The sequence below is a fragment of the Dipodomys merriami genome, unplaced genomic scaffold, assembly GCF_024711535.1.
Source record: "Dipodomys merriami isolate MVZ:Mamm:240054 unplaced genomic scaffold, mDipMer1.0.p SCAF_90, whole genome shotgun sequence".
NCBI classification, from domain to species: Eukaryota; Metazoa; Chordata; class Mammalia; order Rodentia; family Heteromyidae; genus Dipodomys; species Dipodomys merriami.
Window position 1 is genome coordinate 839,438 of NW_027206513.1, and position 21,362 is coordinate 860,799.

General features: G+C 45.8%; 1 non-coding gene across 1 annotated transcript; it reads right to left on the reverse strand.

Annotated features, from left to right (window-relative positions):
• Positions 1-19,381: 19,381 nt before the first annotated feature.
• On the reverse strand, positions 19,382-19,488 carry LOC138821241 (U6 spliceosomal RNA). The gene has a single exon (XR_011370099.1). It is a non-coding gene; the product is annotated as a U6 spliceosomal RNA (small nuclear RNA).
• Between the last annotated feature and the right edge of the window lie 1,874 nt (positions 19,489-21,362).

The window sequence follows — 21,362 nt, forward strand, 5'->3', positions numbered from 1 at the left end:
TTTGGGCTCCAGAGCTACCTGGGCACCCGCCGGGAGCGTAGGAAGGGCAGGGGCGGAGGCCTGGGGTAGGGGGCAGGGCCTGGCCCAAATGCCCTTGACTGTCTGTACAGGAAGCCAGGCGCCCTTTCCCCTCCCCAAATACATAAGGGAGACACCTTAGTACCTCTGAGTTATCTAATGTGGCCCAATTGCAAGTATTATATTCCAGGTCCAGACCTAGCAGGCCAGTCTTGAAGGTGGGAAAACACAGCCACCTAATAAGATCCTGGACCAAAGCCTCAGGCCCAGGCTCCCTGATTCCTTTGGGGCCTGTTCTGTTCTCATGGGTTATGCCAGGACCCCTGCCAGGCCAATCTAGAGCAAGCATTCACTCTGATGGGTGTAGTCCTTGTGGACAATTGAAGTGTAACCAGTGTAGCCACCAGCTAAATGAACTAATCAAGGATATGCCCAGAGATGCGTCTCCACAGGTCTCTGATTTGTAAATGCCCATCTGCCCAGCACAAAGAAGCTCACCTCTAACTAAGCAGATGGTGAGAAAATACAGCTGGATGTTTGGAGGGTGTTCCTGGCAGCGTTATTCAAGATATCAGAAATAGTCTCAAAGGCTACCACTAAGTCATGGTGGAATAAATATCTCATGTAACAAGCTTGGCCATCAAACAAAGAAAACAGTGTGAAAATGTCTCTTTTGACCTGAGAGATCCTCATGATACATTATAGGGGCAGGTAATAGACTGCAGAACAGCGGGTGGGATGAGGCTCATCCCCAGGTGGAATCATGGGTAATTTTCAATTCTCTTGTTCACCTGTGCATCATCATTTCTGTGCATTGAACATGTGTTACTTGTGCTTAAAGAAGTGGGTGCGTTTCCATGACAACTCCACCTCACTGAGAGCCCTAATAAAAAGAGGCTGACTTGGTGGCTCCTGAAGCCCAAAGTTCAGCCTAAGACACTAGTTAAGTACTGGTTTGTGTGGTGAGTGACAGGCACAGATACTCTGGGTTGTGCTGGTAGAGTTGGAAGTAGAGAGGTTTCTGAAGTTTGAGTCAGGGCTAGGCTGGCAGAAGACTGACTTTTTACTCTTGCTATTGTTGCCTCCACAATTTTCTCAGGTCTGCACAGGTCATGGAAGACATAGTCTTAATAATGAGGTGCACACCAGAAACAGGATATCATCAAAGGATGATTCAGAGATGAGGATCAGGACTGCAGTGAGAAATGGGTTGAGGGAACCCTAACACTAGTCTAGTGGAAGCAGACTGTGGCCCAGGGAGTACCCATACCTCCCCTAGAGGCCCAACCCTAGTATATGGAGAGATGCCCCTGTGCACTGTGCTCCTAACCTAACGTTAGGTTGTGCCCACTTCACCCCTGCTCCACAGTCTTCCAACCAGATTCACTTGAAACTCCGCCCCTCCCCCGCCCCCCAGCCAATCATCTGTGCTGGGGGTCCTGCCCCATTCCAGGCTTCCATTAGAAAGACTGATATACTCTGCTGGGTGCCAGGGACTCAGGCCTGTAATCCTAGCTACTCAAGAGGCTGAGATCTGAGGATAGCAGTTCAAAGCCAGCCTAGCAGAGAAGTCTGGGAGACTCTTATCTCCAATTAATCACCAAAAAGTCAAAAGTGAAGCTATGGTTCAAGTGGTAGAGAAAAAAAAAATAGCTAAAGCACAGTGCCCAGATCCTGAGTTAAAGCCCCAGTTCCTACACACAAAAGAAAACAGGCTGGTATCTCTAAGGGCTCTGATCCTGTCTCTTCTCCTCTAGTTACAGCTGTTAAAAACAATTACTCCATTAGATTACTTTTTAACTTCCATCATTACTGAATTGGAAACAACCCTTGCCCAGCCCTGTGTAAACCACCTGACATTGAGGATTTTTTTTTTCCTGACTTGGATGCTAATGGTATGGAAATTAGGCCCCAGACACAGGCGGTGGGTGGGGTGGGGGTGGGGAGGACTGAAATCTTTAAGGACCTAGAAATAAGCAGATCCTTCATCCTGCCACTCTCTTTCCTCAATTATCATAATTAAGCCAATCATGGACTGGCTGCTATTGTTTTCATAAATGTCTAATAAAAACATTGGGCTTTGAAGTTAAGATTTCTCCAAGAAAACTAAAACTATGCCAAGTCTCTTCTTCAGCCTGGAGGCACAGGAAAGCTGATGAAGCTGTGGAATCCATTCCCCTTATGACAGGTGGAAGCATGGAAGATGGGACTTTTCCTGAGTCAGTGTCCAGGCCAGGAGCCAACACCACAGGTTTCCTTCCCAAGCAGGATTCTGAAAGGACAATCCATGGTCACATTGGCTGGTCAGTTCTGCCACCTCTGCCCCAACCCATCTGGGAGAGCAGGTGAGGGTAGACCTGGCACAGGGCAGAGAAAGGAATAGAACTGTTGCTATAATTAAATGCTTACTTTAGTAACAGTTGGGCAACAGCATCTCACACAAAGCTTATTTTATGATAAAGAGGTGTCATATGTAATTTGCTGAATATTGTGCTGAAAGTGACAAACAATTGTCTGTGGACACCATTACAACACTGTAAAATTGAAAAATGCTGTCTTAAATCTAAGATCTATCTATCTATCTATCTATCTATCTATCTATCTATCTATCTAGATAGATAGATAGATAGATAGAGATAGATAGATAGATAGAGATATCTATATATATGCATTTGCCAGTCCTGGAGCTTGAATTCAGGGCCTAGGCACTGTCCCTGAGCTGCTTTTTGCTCAAGGTTAGCACTCTACCACTTGAGCCACAGCACTGCTTCTGGCTTTTTCTGTGTATGTGGTCAAACCCAGGGCCTCATGGATGCAAGGCAAATGCTCTACCACTGAGCCATATTCCCAGCCCAAATCTAGGATATTCTTTAGCTGGAATGCCTGAATGGGAGTCTGAATCAGGAGTAGATGAGATAATCTGGATGCTACCACACAACCCTATAGTCCCAGCTATTTGGAACGTTGGAGCAGAAAGATATTTTGGACCCAGGAATTAGAGACAACATGCAAGATAAAACAAACAAAGAGTCTGTGCATGCTGAGAGACAGCCTGAGAGAAGGGGTGTCATGGGGTGGGATGGAGAGGAAGCGGCTCTTTGCTGTACAGCCTGTGCCTGGAGCATTTTATGAGTCTGACAAAGTAGTAAATTTAGGGTAAGGCCCAAGGAGAGACTGCAGATGAAGTATGTGAGAGTTTTAGCAAGGTACTGAGAATCCTTCATGATGGTGACTGCAGACCAGGTATGGCTTCAGTATGGCTACTGAGCTTGGGCCTGAAGGCAGCAGGTATGCTTTGTCAGGAATTGTCAGAGTTGGGTGGGTGGACTGCAGGTAGATGCAGATGGCTCTACTCTGGTCCCCCATGGTAGTAGGTGAGCGTCTAGAAGCAGCAGCCTTAGTACTAAATAAATTCTTCCAGAAAGACTGCTGTAGGAAGGCTTCAAGTCAGCTAAACCCTCAGGCGCTCCACCCTCTTCATGGCCAGGTGTGTTCCCCCAGGACCAGAGGGTCACCATTTCCTTAAGACTTGCTGTTCTCTGTGCCGCAGGAGAGGACAGTACCTTCCTGCCGAAGCCAGACCTCAAGCTTATTGACCTGCAAGTACTGTACCTCATCACCCAGAGCTTCATCTCTGCCCTCACTCCATAGTCAGGAGAGGGCTTGACTCAAGTTCAGGGGCTGGGTCGCATCTGACACTTACATCAGCCCCTTACCCCTGCCCCTCCCTGGCCACTGTTAGAAAAGAACATGAGTCTGGTTTGCAGGCCCTCAAGATTGAGGGGCCTATTGCTATCTAGTAGCATCACAGAAGCTCCTCCCCCGCCCCACAGCCTTACTTTGAAGATAATGGGTAACTATTGGTGATAAACCACTGTTCCTATTCTAATACTACTAATTTTCTGTTGCTATAACAAATATCCTGAGGCTGTGTAAGTTGAAAAGAAAAGACTTACTGAGTCTGGAAGTCCAAGAGTCTCATAGCACGTTGTCTCACAATATTGGAAACACCTACATAAGAGAACATATGGACAGACAGGAAGCCAGAAAATGGTGAGCAGTCTTTCTCCTTTATAATAGCTCTCTTTCTCAAAAGAACCAACTCACTTCAGGAAGCCAACATGGATCCCTTCAGAGGACTATGCCCTCAATCACCTCATGACCTTTCACAAGGCCTCACTTGTAATTAGTCCACACCCTCAACATGGTGGTAGAAGCTTGGGAACAATGCTTCTAGCATATGAACGCTAGAGAAACAAACTCAAACCTATCCAAACCATAGCAACATCTTTAATCCTGTCTCTTCCCATCAACACAAGTACAAGGAGCCAGGCACTGGTGGGTCTTGCCTGTAATCCTAGCTACTCATGAGACTGAGATCTGAGGATCATGGTTCAAAGCCAACCACACAGAAAAGTCCTTGAGACTTGTATCTCCAATTAACCGCCCCAAAACCGGAAGTGGAGCTGTGGCTCAAAGTGGTAGAGCACTAACCTTGAGTACAAAAGCTCAAGGATAGCACCCAAGCCCTGAGTCAAGCCCCAAGTCTGACCTCCCCCCTGCAAAAAAAAAATGTGCAAAGAAAGGTTATTTGCTGGCACCTCCAGAGACGCCATTCATCTGTTTTGTCCTGACAACCCAGGAAGGTCATGAAAATAGCATCTTCCAGACATTTGGGTATGCCATTTGACATCCTCCTCCCAACCCAAATTTCTCCTGGCTGTGTCCTGCACACCTTAGAGAGCCAGATCTTCCATTGTAGCTTGCTGTGTTAGCTGGAAGTCAGGGTAGGTAAATGCTGCAGATGAGCCCACCTAGCCATAGTGACAAGATTGGGTTGTATGCTACCAGCTGGGTTGAAAAATGAGACTCCAAAGGCTGCTGGGAAGATTCTGGTGGCACTGTCTGCAGAAAAAGAGCCTGTCTTTCTTCAGTACCTAGAAACTATCTCTTCAAAATGGCTGACTACATTGAACCATGGGGAAGGGTGCACAACCTGCCCTGCCGACAGAATAGGATCCAAAGGATCCTGGCTGACTGCAATGGTGGCCTCAAACCCACAGGCCAGCATGGAGGCTGAGAATTGTAATGGTTCACCCACAGGTTCCTAGATTGCTGTTTGTGGAGACAAAGAGACCCAAATGGGCTAGCTGACCACAAGTCAATAATGTGGTAAGACACCTAAGATGCCTTCATAATACTAGATGGTCAAGAGGTCAAAGATCTGGCAGTGGCTTGAGAGCCATTGTTCTGTGCCTCTCAGCAACCTGAAACTTGGACTCCCTAAAGAGACAGCTATGAACAGATTAACTGAGGCAGAGCACAGGCTGGCATCCAGGCAGGACCAAGGGTACCTCAGCCCTGTGCTGAGGATAGAGGCCACTCCAACAGCCAGTAGGGGGGACAAAGAAGTCAGAGAACAGACCACAGTAGAGGGACCAAGAAGTCTGACTCCACTCTGTGTTCTTCTGCCCCTTCCACACCCATATTCTATCCCTTTCAGACCTGGTAATCTCATCTGCTCATCCGCTTTCCAGAAGCATTTCCCTTTCCTAGCAGCTGGGAAGGGGGGGTCAAGTGTTAGGCTCCCCATGGGAAAGGACATAGGCGCCTGGCACCCCAGAGGCCCCTGACATTCCTGCACCCCTTGCAGCAGGACCCCTCATGGGCACATCTGCATGGTGCATGTCTCAGGAAGCAGGTGCCTTTTGCTGGAAGGAAGCAGACACTTGCTTTTCTGAGCTTCTTTGAGAGAGAAGGCTTTTCTTCCATTTCATGAGGGATGCTGTTTCACACAGGGGTCTCACTGTGTGCTTACCCCATACAGAATGCCTGTCCATTGAAAACATAAAATGCAGGCATGTTTCCCTGTGAGTGACAAGTTGGATGGATTATGTGATCCTCTGTGTCCCCCAAACACAAGGGAGTGACATTAAAGCTGTGGGAGGGGCTTCCGGGTTACATCCTCTTACCTAAAGAAATGCCAGCTATTGAGAACCAGAGACAGTAGCTTAGCTATTAACCACCACCCCCATTACCTTTTCTTCTTGATAATATGCATCTCCCCCATACCCTCAGTTTAGAGGACTATTTTTAGGGGCCTGAAAGGGAACTGTCACAGAAGTGAGACCTTGCTGCTCAGATAGCAAGACAGGAGGCAAGAGCAGAGAAGCACTTGCATAAAGGTAAGGGAGCAGCCTGGGCTAGTCATCAGAATCACAGATGCTGTGTTGCACTCTTAAAGCCTCAGATGAGAAACTCTATAGATGGGGTTTGGATGTTTGTGAGTTCTGGTGGGATAGGAAGACGGAGAGCCAGGGAACCTTGGGCCCTATGCCATATGAACAGCCCCAATCCTGGCAAGGTAGCCCTACTTTCCACAGTCCTGAAGTTTCTGTGCAGGGTGAGGAGGAGCTGTCACAACTCCATTCCTGCCAGTGGCCATCTGTGCCCCTGCCTTCTCCAGCCACCAATAGGTAGACAGCCCTGACCTTAAGATTAAGGCTAAGACTATAGGTGCTCAGACCCACAGTGTAGGGATGACACAGGAAGAAAGTATGTTCTGGGAGGAGTGCCCCTGTGCCCCAGCTGCTCTCAGAGAGAATACGGGGCATTAAGCAGTCAGATGGCAAAGGGATTCAGACTTAAGTAGCCCCAAACTCCTGGGTCACTTTCTCCCATTCTAATCTGGCCTTGGGGTCTTCCCCTACTGTATGTATGCATGTATGTGTGTATGTGTGTTGCTAGCGAAATGAGCTCCCTTCCCATAGCTTAGTATACTCCTTCCCCTCTCCACAGCTTAGCATGCTCCCTCCTAGGCAACACTAGGCCCATGTAGTAAAGGCAGTAAATAATCAGCCTCCAGCCCCCTTTACCTTGGGATGGCACTTCTCTGGGGAAGCTACCACCAAATAAGGCAACAGAAGCCCCGTAGAGTGACCTTCAGGTCTGGGCAGTGGCAGGACCCCTTACTGCTGTTCAGACAGCAGCTATAAATCCCAGTCGGTCATGATGAAGCCCCTGGCCCTCACGTCCACACCAGGGTCTCTGCCTCCTAGCCCCTTCTAGCCCCTCCTAAACCTTCGAGGTTCTATAGGTCACCCCAAACAATAGCTGGTGCTTCTTCTCACTTTTCCCTTGTGAGAAGGGGTCTTGCCGGCCCTTTTCCTGGCAATAAACCTTTCTTTTTTCTCTGTACCTGGTTATCTGCATGGTTCTCTGGCAAAGTCTAATAATCTATCATGTGTATATGTATGTATGTTGGTACTGGGGCTTAAAATCAGGGCCTTATGCTCTCGCTTGGCTTTTTCACTCAAGGCTGTTGCTCTACCACTTGCGCCACACTTCCACTTGCAGCTTTTTGATGGTTGATTGGTGATAGGAGTCCCATGGATTTTTCTTTCCCTGGCTGACTTTGAGCCCTGATCTTTACATCTCAGCCTCTATGAAACTAGGATTATAGATGTGAGCCACCAACACTCATCTCCTCTTAATCTGGCCATTAGGTTTCTAGTTTTGTAGCAGGAGTTCAGCCAGAGGCCCAACTCCAGGGGTTCCACGTCAGGTCTGGCCACTTGCCCCAATGCTTAAAATAAAAAGACAGGTAGTGGTGAAGGTCAGAGAAAAGAGACATGTCATTATATGACATGGGCACACAGCAGGAAGAGACAAAATAAACATTCTAGCCTATATTCCCTGTAAAGACATGCACTTGAGCTTTCTTCTTGAGCTTTCTTCTTTTCAATTCTTTTCTCTTCTTTTTTTTTTTTTATGGTACTGGTGTTAGAATTCAAAGCCCCATGCTTACTATGTAGCTCAAGTTATCTTAGAAGTATCTATGTGGTTTAGGCTAGCCTCAAACTCTCCATTCTCCTGCCTGCCTCAGCCTCCCAAGTGCTGGAGTTACAAGCCTTTGCTGCCTACTGGGTGCATCAGCTTAAGAGTTAAATAAAGGAAGAATTGGAGCAGGGGAAAAAGATATGCATAATTAGTCTCAAGCAAGGTTTGTCCCAGTTGATGATTGTCTCAGTTCTGGTTTACTGAGGGGTTCCAGATAAATTATCAGTTATCACTTCAGTGGAGATGACTGCTCTGGTGCCTGGGTGGCCCTCCTCCTTATAGGCAATTGTCCCCACTTGTGGGTGTGGTCTGTCCTGTGAGGATCTACTATTCTTTTCCTTGAGGGTACTTAGATTCCTGTCTTAAAGATGTCATCAGTTAGCCCTGTCCTTTCTGGAAACCAAGATACGAGAGGGGAAGACTAAGAATAAAGGGAACAACTAAAAATTGGAAGCAGAAAGGTCAAGCTTTTTATGCTGCTTCTGGTTAACTCATGGGCCTAAGTAAAGGAGGCAGTGCTTGATAGCAAGAGCAGTTTTTATAATTTGTTGTTATAATTTGTGATTATTTCATGAGGAAAAATGGCTCTTGGAAGTCCAGTCATCATATCCTTATACCAGGTTATAGAATGATTGGAAGAGGTTAGCATCCTCTCATGGCTCAGGTAACTTTCTTTAAACATTTTTCTTAGATGTTCCCAGACCTTGAACCTTTGATTTCCTCAACCAGCACTTGATCATCAGGCCATATGTAGTTACAGATGGTCTGAGACACATGGTCTCAGCAAGGCGGGGAGCATACACATTACAGGGACCCACACAATTCATGCCTTCTCTTTCCCTCTCGTTCTTTATTCTTCAGTGCTCAGGGTAGTACAACATGTCCTGCTTGAGTAGATAGATGATCTCAGTGTGGAGGAGTAGGAGCCCTGAGTTCCTGCCCTGGGATCTGCTGCTACCAGCCACAGTTCTGCACGTACATCCTTGCAAGGCCACTTCCTCCACACAGCCTGGGGTCAGGGCAGGCTTCTTTTGTGTCCCCTTGCTCTCATTCTTTGTTTCTGGTCATAATCTGAAATGTGGGAGCTGATATTTTTGCTTCCTGTATGAATTTCCACTAAAAGAACGGAGTGAGAATCCTTTCCTTCCTTCCCTTCCTCCTTCCTTCCTTCCTCTCTTTTCTTTCTTTCTCATCCTCACTCCCTCCTTCCTTCCTTCTTTCCTTCCTTCCTTCCTTTCTTTTTTTTTGGGGGGGGGGGGTCTGGTCTTGGGGCCTGAACTCTGGGCCTGGGCGCTCAAGGTTAGTGCTCTACCACTTGAGCCACAGCGCCACTTCCGGCTTTTTTCTTTTTACTTATGTGGTGCTGAGGAATTGAACCCAGGGCCTCAGGCATGCAAGGCAAGCACTCTACCACTGAGCCACCTTCCCAGCCCAGCCTTCCTTCCTTTCTTCCGTCCTTCCTCCCTCTGTCCCTCCCTTCCTCCCCCCTTCTTTCCTGGTACTATGGCTTGAATATAGGGCCTCGTACTCTCACTCAGTCTTTCTCTCGAGGTTGTCACTCTACCACTTGAGCCACAGCTCCACTTCCAGCCTTTTTTTTTTTTTTTTTGGTCAGTTGTGAGGCTTGAACTCTGGGCCTGAGCACTGCCCCTCAGCTCTTCAGCTCAAGGCGAGCACTCTACCACTTGAGCCACACACCACTTCCAGTTTTCTGGTGGTTAATTGGATATAAGAGTCTCACAGACTTTCCCCCCTGGGCTGGCTTTGAACCCTGATCCTCAGATATCAGCCTCCTGAGTAGCTAGGATTACAAGCGTGAGCCACCAACGCCCGGCCACTCCAGCTTTTTGTTGGGTGATGGGAGATAAGAGTCTCATGGACTTTTCTTTGCAGGCAAATCATGATCCTCAGGTCTGTCTCCTGAGTAGCTAGGAATATAGGTATGAGCGATAGTACCCAGCTCTATCTCCTCCCTTCATCCCACCTACTCTGTCTCTCTCTCTCTCTCTCTCTCTCTCTCTCTCTCTCTCTCTCTCTCTCTCTCCCTCTCTCTCCCACACACACACACAAACACACACACAAACACACACACACACACACACACACCACACACACACATACATACACACATATCGAGGATTGAACACAAATCTTATGCTTGCTAGGCAAGTGGTCTAACAATTGATCTATATCCCAGCCCTGTATGAGAGTCTCTGACTAGTAGTTTGGGGGTGAGAGGGGGTAATTGCCACAGAGGAAGGGGAGGCTCCATGCTAAATATCAATATGAATCATCACAGTTCTCAACCCCCTCCCCCCATCTTCTGTGGAGGAGACTTTCTCCTGGCTCTGTCCCTCAGTCATAACAAAACAGCTGAGAGTAGAATCTTTATAAACACAGAAATGTATTTCACAGAATTCTGGAAGCTGGGATTTCAAGGGGAGGTGTTGCCATATATGAGCTTTCTTACTGGACCTCACACTGGAAAGTGGAGAACAATAAATCTTTACTCAAAAACCTTTACTCATTATTATTGTTTGCAGTAGTATTTTACTGATTGAAATTTAAACTCTCTTTTGAGAAGGGCCTCCATCCACAAGAGAGAAGCCCTTCTAGCCTAATCACCTCTTTTCTTTTCTTTTCTTTCCTTTTCTTTCTCTTTCTTTCTCTCTCTCTCTCTTTCTTTCTCTCTCTCTCTCTTTCTTTCTTTCTTTCTTTCTTTCTTTCTTTCTTTCTTTCTTTCTTTCTTTCTTTCTTTCTTTCTTTCTTTCTTTCTTTCTTTCTTTCCTTTCTTTCTTTCTTTCCTTTCTTTCTTCCAGTTGTAGAACTTAAAATCAGGGCCTGGGTACTGTCCCTGAGCTGCTTCTGCTCAAGGCTAACACTTGAGCCACAGTGCCACTTCCAGCATTTTCTGTGTATGTGGTGCTGAGGAATTGAACCCAGGGCTTCATGCATGCTTGGCAAGTACTAAGCCACATTCCTAGCCCCCATTCTTTTGTTTTCTTTTGCTTTTGTGCGATGGCTGTATTTGAACCTAGGACCTTGAGTTCTTACCCTTCACTCATGGCTAGCGCTCTACCACTTGAGCCACGTCTCCAGTTACAACGTTTTGCCACTTAATTGGAAATAAGCCTTTCAGATTTGTCTGCCAGAGCTGGCTCTGAACATTGATCCTCTAATTTTAACCTCTTGTGTAGCTAGGATTATACGCATAAACCATCAGTGTCAGACTCCAATCACCATTTAAAAAGCCCCCCCTCTCCCTCACTTTCACGTTGGCCATTAGGGATTGCAGCCAAACCACAGTAATTGTTGAGTCTTCTTCCTGTTTCAGAGTCCAACCTTGCAACTTGCTGATAACATGCTATAGGGCTCTATTTGGGGCTAGAGTTCAAGAGCCTCTGTGTGCCTTTGCTTGCCAACTCTGGGTACTCCAAGGATGTAAGACACAGAGAGAATCAGCTTGGATCCAGATTGATCTCATGAGCAAGGTCTTTAACTGCCTCAGATGCAAAAGGAAGGTTTAGCTTTGCTAAACCTTCTGAGGTTGATGCCTGCCTCCACCAATTCGCTGCTGACTATCATGGATAAAATAGAAAGGGGAGCCACCTGCACATTGGAAGTATGAGTACTGGCCAGAAAGCGTCATCCTCGCTGATGAGGTGGGGCCTGGACCACCAAGGCAGAGATATGGATTTGCTACTGACAAGCTCTATGTTCTAACAGGAGGGGGTCCTCCTGGCTCTGGAGGAAGATGAGAAATCAAGAGATTGGTTTCAAAATCAAGACCATGTGGACTAATGCCAGTGCAATAGAACTGTGGTGTGATCTTCTGCAGCCTTGTAGATCAATTTCAGGATGGCCACTCTGGCCTTGGGTGAGAAAGGCATGGGCCCAAATGAAGATCAGACTGGGCATTGATGGCTCACACTTGTCATCCTAGCTACTCAGGAGGCTGAGATCTAAGGATCGCAGTTCAAAGCCTGACTAGGCAGGAAAGTCTGTAAGGCTCTTATCTCCAATTAATCACCAAAAAGCTCCAAGTGGAGCTGTAGCTCAAGTGGTAGAGAGCTAGCATTGAGGGGGGAAAAAAGCTAAGGCCCTGAACTCAAGCCCCAGGACTAGTGCACATGCACACACATGCACACACACACACACACACACACACACACATACACACACACACACACACACACACACAGAAATGAAGATTGTGCCTTTGACAAGGAGATGTGAAAAAATAGGGACTATAGATGTCAGCCTAGCAGAGCCTGGAGAGGAAGAGATATGGAATATGCTAGAATTAAAGGTCTAGGCTCAGTCAGGGAGGGGGGCTGGGACTGTTGGCCAATGTGAAGCAATGGGATGGAATTTGGTGGAAAGGGATGACAGCAATCTGAGCACAACAGGAACTAGATAAGCAGGTGAGTGCAGATACCAAAGCACCAGGTGAATGCAAGTCTCAGCAGGCAGCCGGCAGCCCAGAGAAGCACAGGCAGCAGGGGCAGCAATGTAGAATCAAAGCAGGAAGAAGGAGGCCTGGGCACTGGGGCATGTTGGGAGCTCAGAGCCTCAGATCGTGGCATCAACCATGGAGGTAGAGGCTTCCAGCATCAGTTAATGATCCAGGTTCCACCAAACTCATTTCCTTACACTATGATCCAACAGGGCTCTTCCTGGGTGAGAAGACATCAGGCTCCCTAGGGGTTCCCCTTTCAAAGTGGCTTGGGCTTCCCATCGGGGTACCACTGGGACCTACTTTGTGGCAGAAAATTCTCCAGACTCACAGCTTCTTCTACACTGGGGACCACCCTTGGATCTCTGCACTTTCTAGTGAGCCCAAGGCAGTGTCATGATTGTCCTGAAGCTCAAAGGCTCACATTTTGCCCGTACTATCATGAATAGCTCATAGGTGAACCTACCTGATCATAATACTCCCCTACTTAAAATACTATACGGTTACTCAATGCTCTCGCAATAAATTTCTGTGTTGGCTGTTTATGGTAGTATATGCCTATAATCCTACCACTTGGGAGGTTGAGGCGGAAGGATTGTGAGTTCCAGGATAACCTGGGCAACACTTTGAGACCCTGTCTGAAAATACCAAGGGTCAAGGACATAGCTTAGTGATAGAATACTTACCTTGAATTTACAATGGGCTTGATATTCAACACTGCCAAAATAAGTAAGTTAAAAGTAAATATAGAAGGCCAGGCTAATGCCTATAATCCTAATTACTGAAGGGGCTGAGATCTGAGGATTGCATATCCAAGCCGGCACAGGCAGAAAAGCCCATGAGACTCTCATCTTCAAGTAGGCACTTAAAAGCTAGAAGTGGAGCTGTGGCTCAAGTGATAGAGTGCTAACCTTGAGCAAAAAAAGCTCAGAGACAGTTTCCAAACCCTAAGGTCAAATCTCAGGACACATACACACACACACACACACACACACACACACACACACACACACACACTACATATATATATATATTTGGTGACCACTGCAGCCAAGACAATGCTCCGTGCTCATCAAGCCCATTTCATCTCTTTTCCCCAGATCGCTGGGGAAGATTGCACATCACAGCCTCCATTGTAGATGGGTTGGGGCCACATTAATTCTATGAAGAAGCTATAAGCAGAAGTGCTTACTACTTAGCTGAAGCATAGAAAAGCTGGTGTGAGGCCTGCATTAGTCCACTTTCCAATACTGGAATAAAATACCTGAGGCTAGATCAGCTTGGAAGCTAAGTTTGGTTCAAACAGCACAGCTCTGGCTGTGCTAAGGGTCCCCTTGGTTATGTTGATTCATGGGAGATGGCATCATAGAGTGTGGGAGTACCTGTGAGAGGAATCAACAGCAAAACAGGGAGTCAGAAAATGGAAGGGGCCAATAACAACCTAGCCCTGAGCCCTATCTCTTAAGGGTCCAAATATATCTTAACATGGCCATACTAGGGACCTGTTTCTAGAACATGAACCTTTGGGGCCAAACCATGTTTAAACCCTTACAAGGTCCCAGCTTCCTGTGCCTGCGGTGGGAACCTTGGAGTTACATGGTGAGATGGTGATGTGACAAGCTTGGGGTATCCCCATCAGCTGAACCCCTGTATCTTGATAGAGCTGCCAAACCAACTCCTTTCCTGATACACAGCAAACAAATACACTTCAACTCCGGTGAAGGGTAGCAGTATACACCATTCCAAATTTGGGACTAGGATATAAAGATCATCTCAAGCTAAAGGCAACTTGAAGAATAACAGATACCAGAAGGAATTCTAATCTCCCCTATTTGCTCCTGAAACAACAGATAAAACTTGCCAGTGAAAGATGTCCTCTTCATACCAGAGAAAAGGAACATTCTTCAAGAAGGGATTAGAGCCAGAAGAATTCTTCACAAACAGACCTTGTTAAAATGCTTCTTATCTTCCTTTGCCTCTCCACATAACTTAGTCTATTTTCTACAATTGCCTCTTTCTGTTCAAGGTAATACAAAACATGGACATTTTGGTGGTTCTTTGTCTCCTTTCAAAGGCTCTCGTGTCATGTAAAACATTCAATTCACATGCTTTACTCCTGCTCAGCTATCCTATATCAACCTAATTCTTCAGACAATTTGAGGAGTCTAATTCTTAAGACCCTACACAGGGAGGAAGATTTTCCTCTTCTGCACCTGCTAGCATCAGAGGTTGACCAGAGAGAAAAATGAATCCTTACTGGATTAAGGCACTGAGGCCTGGAGTTAACTTATTGAAACATTATCCACACTATACTAACCACAGACACTATTAGGAGCATTCTAGGTTTCTTTACAGGCTAGTCAGAATCTGGCATCAGCTGTGTCCAGTGAACCCTGTCACACCTCTTCAACCCCTCAACATAGGCACATGGCGGACGTCTCTGTCCCCAGTGTGCCACAGGCCTTCTCCACAGAGGGACATGTTCTTCTAATCTGACCTAAGTGCCCTCCCATAGTTTTCCACCAGCTAAGCCACCAGCTGCTTAACCAAGGCTTGGGCCCCCAGGGCACCTGAATACCTATCTGCTTGGCTGCATCTCTCCTTGGCTGGTATACTTATGTTTCTGCCCATTGTTCTAGTTGACCATGTGTTTCTGGGCAGCTCACATTCGCAGAGCAGGCTGGACAGGATGTGGCTCAGGCCAGGTGCTACATATGAAGACCTTGCTTGAGACAGGACCATCAGGGGGGGTATATGTATGTATGTAATGCCTGAGATAAATCAACTTACAAAGAAGAAAGGTTTGTTTTGGCCCTAAATTTGGAAGGTTTTAGTCCACTAGCATCTGATCATGTTGCTTTTGGTTATGTGGCTGCACATCTGAGTACTAGTATGAAGTAGAAGCTGCCACTCACATTATGGTGGCCAGAAAGCAAAGACAGAGAAAGAGGAGGGACTGGCGTATCAATATCCCCTTCTGAGGCATGCCCTCCTCCCCTAATTCCCACCTCTTATAACTTCTACCACTTCCCAATGAACTGGAGAACAAACCTTCAACATGTAGTCTCCAGTCTTATCTTCAGACAAAGCCAAAAAGCTCTAGTGCAAAACCTCTCATTTCAGGATCCCAAGAGACTTCCTCAGCCTCTTCCCCAGGGCACCTCCTATGAGCTGATCTTTCTCCCCTCTGACAAACAGGGAAGAGTCAGTAGTATCTCTCTACCTTAGGCTCTGATCTGCCTCCCCCATTCTAAGGCCTCAGTTGTTTCTATGCCAACAACTTTATGGACCTGCTACATTGGGAAACTAGGTGATAAGCTGGGATGCTCACCTCTCCTATCCAGTCTCAGACTAAGGGATGCAGGAAAGGAAGCAGCAGCCTATGTCTGGAAAATTACTGAAAAGGGAAAGGAATAGATTGTGGTGTGTGTGTGTGTGTGTGTGTGTGTGTGTGTGTGTGTGTGTGTGTGTGTGTGTGTGTGTGTGTGTGTGTGTGTGAAATAAGCTGGAAGCTAGTGACTCATGCCTGTAATTCTAGTTACTTAGGAAGATGAGATCTAAGGATCAAGATGTGGAGTCAGCTTGGGCAGAGAAGTCCCTGAAACCATTTCCAATTAACCAGCAAAAAGCAAAGGTGGAGCTACAACTCAAGTGGTAGAGCACCAGCTATGAGTGAAAAAGCTAAGGGACAGTGCCCAAGCCCTGAGGTCAAGGCCCAGTACAGGTACAAAAACAAACAAACAAACAAAAAACCCCAAAGAACAAAAACACAGACACCAAAAACCTGAGCCTGGCACATGACACATACTCGGTACGTGTTGGTAATTATCAAGGGAGCTCAGGGCTCTCCAATACAGTGGGAGTGAGAAAGCCACAGAAATGCTCTGCTAAAGGAACCACTGAGAGGAAATCTTTCCATTTTTCCTCCACAGGATTCCATGCTGTCACACACCATGCATTTTAGCAGGTTAGATTTTAGAAGCATCTGATAACTCTTCTTTCAGTAGCCTACAGCAAGGTCTTCGGGCTGCCATAGATGCAACCTACATATGGTTTTGGAACACATAAAAGTTGTTTTCCAGCTGGGCAACGATGACTCACGTCTGTAATCCCTGATGCTCAGGAAGCTGAGATTTGAGGACTGAGGTTTGAAGCCAGTCCAGTCAGGGCTTGTGAGACTCTTTATCTCCAATTAACTACCAAAAGACTGGAAGTAGAGCTGTGGCTCAAGTGGTAGAGCACAGGCTTAGGAATAGCGCCTGTGTCCTGAGTTCAAGCCCCAGGGTAGGCATACATACACAATTCGAATTAAATAAGTCTACTGAAACGGGACTGACAATGACAATGACAATGAAGTCAGTCCTCCCCGGCTGCTCAGACCTTACAGGTCTCTTGCTCTCTTAGAGCGGACTGGGGCCTGATTGATCAATCAACACTGCCACCTGGTGACAATAACAGAACTACAGAGAAGTACTTAATAGGCAAATGAATTAAACAATACCAAAACCAAGGTTGAGCCCCAGGGCTCAGGATTTCACACACACACACACACACACACACACACACACACACACACACACACACACACACACACACACACAAATCCCTTGAAGTTAAGCAAATTCTATATAGTCAGCTAACTCTAAGCTTTTGCTAGGCTGTTAATATTTCCTTATTTGCTATTATTTTATAGTACTGAGGTTTGAATTCAGGCCTTGTGCTTGCTAAGTAGGAATTCTACCACTTCAGCAATGCCCTCTGACCTCTCCTGTTATTTTTGAGATAAGGTCTCATTTTATGCCTGGTGAGCCTGAACAGCAATCTTTCTGCTTATGCTTCCCAACATTACAGGTCCCTCAGCAACCTGGGACAAGACAGTAACAGACACCAGACCATGGAACTGAATCTTTCTGCTTATGCTTCCCAACATTACAGGTCCCTCAGCAACCTGGGACAAGACAGTAACAGACACCAGACCATGGAACTGAGGTTTGGAGTACCAGGGGCCTGAAGTCTTCCACCAACTTCAGGTGTCCACGGTCCATTTTACAAGATATTTATTGAGTAGGGTACAAGGGGTTACATGCAGAAAGCGAGGTCACAATCTCCTTGAAGTCACAAGCACCAATCATGTGATACAATCTTAATCCTTGAAGTCACAAGCACCAATCATGTGATACAATCTTAATCCTTGAAGTCACAAGCACCAATCATGTGGTATAATTTTACTCAAGTGATAAATAACTTTTTTTATCTGAAGAAGCAGGTATAAGCAGTAAATGTCTTACAGTTAGCATAGATTTTTGACTAGCCCCAAGGTTCCAGAAAATTTGGTGTGGAATTAGCCTACACCCAGGATAGAAATCTGAATTCTCTTCAAGGCAGGACTGATTGAGCATTTGGGGAAACTCTTAGCATTCTGAGTGTTCTTGTTGGGAGGAGGCATTCCAACATCCCAATCCTTTTGGGTCTCATAGATCGGCTTTTGGGGCTCACACAGTGTGTGTGTGTGTGTTGGTCCTGGGACCTTAGGGCCTGAGCGCTGTCCCTAAGCTTTTTTACTCAGGGCTAGCACTCTACCACTTGAACCACAGCTCCACTTCTGTTTTTCTGTTTGTTTGTTTTGTTTTTGTTTCTTGGGGTGATTAATTGGAGGTAAGAGTCTCATGGGACTTTCCTGCCCAGGCTGGCTTTGAAGCTTAACCCTCAGACCTCAACCTCCTGAATAGCTATGACTACAGGTGTAAGCCAATGACACATGGCCATGCTAGGTTTTAAAAATACTTAATTTTAAACTCAGAGTCACAAATCACACACACACATTCACATAGGTTTATATGAATTTTAGAAAAATTTTATATATTACATACCTGAGTCAGATACATGTTCATGCAATCTACATCCCAAGCAAAATAATATTCTCATTACCTAGAAAAATCCCTGTGTCCCTCCCAGTCTATCTTCCCTAAGGATATTGTTATTATCACTATTGCTAAGTTTTACTTCTTTTGTTTTACTTTTATATATTTTTTATTGTAAAGACACTGTACAGAGGGGTTGAGGAACCTAAGCAACTCCATTTCACTTAAGACCCCCATCTCAGTTCTGCAACTTAACCCTTGATCCACTTCAGCCCCAATGCTAGGAATTAGGACAGCAAACCTTGCACAAACAATTCTCAGAACCACAGATGGTGTTTTCTCAAGTCAGTATGTCAAGGTACCTGAAATTCCAGAACTGCCCCTCCTGGGGTCTGGTGACCATGATCTAAACCAGACACCCTGCAGTTTAGCACCTATCCTCTTGAGACTCCCCTGTGGTGCAAGCCAACCAGTTTAAAGTACATCAGCCCCCTTGATCTAACCAACAACTTGTTTCTGGTCCTTTCCTGCTTTGTAGTGCGCCAATCATACTATAGAGTTGTTTTATGATTTTCCCGCGGTTTGTAGTCATTTGTTACAAGAAGTTATGATGTATGCAAAGCCCCTACCTTCCCTAAAAAATGTATAAAAAGTGCTGTAACCCTGGGCTCGGGGCCTCTCAGCGTCATGGGCTGCTACCATGTACGTTGGGGTACCAAGCTCGAGCTTGCAAAATGGACTCCTTTGCTTTTACATTGGTGACAGTCTCTGGTGGTCTTTTGGGTAAGGATTTCCGAATTCAGCTTTACAGGGTTATAGTTACATGAGTACATTTCCTACTGAGCATTGTTACCCCCTCCTTTGTTTTTCCCCTACCATCTCTTCCCTCCCCACCTCACCTGATCCTCCCCCCCTCTCCCCCCTGCCCCCAAGCGCGGGCCTGAAGTTGTAAAGTTTGTTTTCAACATAGTGTCTAAAAATATGGAATGCTGGGGCTGGGAAGGTGGCTCAGTGGTAGAGTGCTTGCCTTGAATGCATGAGGCCCTGGGTTCAATTCCTCAGCACCACATAAGCAAAAAGAAAAAAGCCGGAAGTGGTGCTGTGGCTCAAGTGGTAGAGCACTAGCCTTGAGCTGTAGAGCTGAGGGACAGTGCCCAGGCCCAGAGTTCAGGCCCCACAACCGGACCCAAAAAAATAAAAATCAAAAAAAAATATGGAATGCTTCACAAATTTGTGTGTCATCCTTGCGCAGGGGCCATGCTAATCTTCTCTGTATCATTCCAATTTTAGTATATGTGTTACCAAAACGAGCACTGTTTTACTTTTCTAGAGTATCATAAGAAAGGAAACATAACAGGAGACTGTAGTGCTCTGATTTCTTTCACTCAGCTGATGTTTGTGCAATTCGCCTGTGTAGTAGTATCTTATTCTTTTTATTGTCAAGTAGTTGTTCATTGTGTGAACATTCTATAATTTGTTTTCCTCTTATACTGTTGATGGACATTGGGCTATTTCCAGTTTGAGCTACTATGAATAGCATGACTAAGATCATGTTTGAAAATGTATGTTTTCCTTTCTCTTGGGCAGACATCCAGGAGTCAGACTGCTGGGTCAATAGTTATCTTTATAAGAGAATGCCAAACCACTTTCCAAAGTGTCTGTAACAGTTTTACATTTCCACCAGTAGTGTTTGAAAGCTTCCTTTCATTTTGAAAGTTGGGCAGCATCCAATTCTACACAAACCACAGAAGAAGGATAATAAGTGTTAACACAGAGGATCATGTCAGTGTTAGATGAAGGAAATATTCTCTAAAAGTCACCGCACTAAAAATAGGAATGCTGGAGGAAAACATAATGAACAAGTTCACAAACAGGATGTCTGATTCCAGATTTGGTATAAGGAAGGTGGGTTAAGCTCTGGTCACTCAAGCCTATAATCCTAGCTACTTAGGAAGCTGAAATCTGAGGATCGCAGTTCAAAGCCAGCCCGGGCAGGAAAGTCCATGAGACTTATCTCCAATTAACCATCAGAAAACCAGATGTGGAGCTGTGGCTCAATGGTAGAGTACGATCCTTGAGTAAAAGAGCTCAGAGACAGTGCCCAAGCTGAGTTCAAACCCTAAGACCTACAAAAAAAGAAAGAAAGAAAAAAAAGTGATTTGTGCATCTGAGAATACAAGGAGAAAGTAGGTACCAGTGGGCTCACACCTGTAATCTTAGCTTCTCAGGAGACTGAGATCTGAGGATCATGGTTCAATCCTGGGAAGGAAAGTCTGTGAAACTCATATCCATTAACCACCAAAAAGCTGTTGTGCAGAGCACCAGCCAGCTTTGAATGAAATAGCTAAGGTACAGTATCCAGGCTCTAAGTTCAAGCCCTAGTACCAAGAGAGAGAAAAGAGAGGAGAAAAGAGGAGAGAAGGGAAAGGAGACAGAAGAGTGAAGAGGAAGAGAGAGACAGAGAGAGACAGAGACAGAGACAGAGAAACAGAGACAGAGAGAGACAGAGACAGAGAGACAGAGAGAAAGCATGCCAAAGTAAAGCCCAGAGGAGCCAGCATAAAGGGCTCTTGTGGGGCTGGGAAGTTGGCTCAGTGGTAGAGCACTTACCTTGCATGCATGAGGCCCTGTGTTTGATTCCTCAGCACCACATAAGCAAAAAGAAAAAAGCCAGAAGTGGTGCTGTGGCTCAAGTGGTAGAGCGCTAGCCTTGAGCTGAAGAGCCTGAAGGCTGAGGGACAGCACCTAGACCCAGAGTTCAGGCCCCATGACCAGACCCCAAAAAATAAAAAATAAAAAATAAAGGGTTCTTGCTCTCCACAATTTGTTACTGTTGGATAATGGGAAAAATTATTCTCAGTACAGAAAGACAAGTTCAGACTCTCTTAGCTGTGAGTTTACTTTCTGTAGTTTTGGCTACCCATACTCAACAATGACCTGGAAGTATTAAATGGAAAATTCCAGAAATAAACAATTCATGTTTTTACTTGAATACTGATCAGAGCTGCGTGATGAAGGTCTGTACCATCCCGTCCATTCCAGCCCACCCTAGAATGTGAAGCACCCCTTAGTTCAGTGTATACACACTGTATACACTATCTGCTCATCGGTCACCTAGTAACCTTGTTGGTTGTCAGATTATGCCTAATTAACACGTATTTTACTTAATCATAGCTCTAAAGCACAGG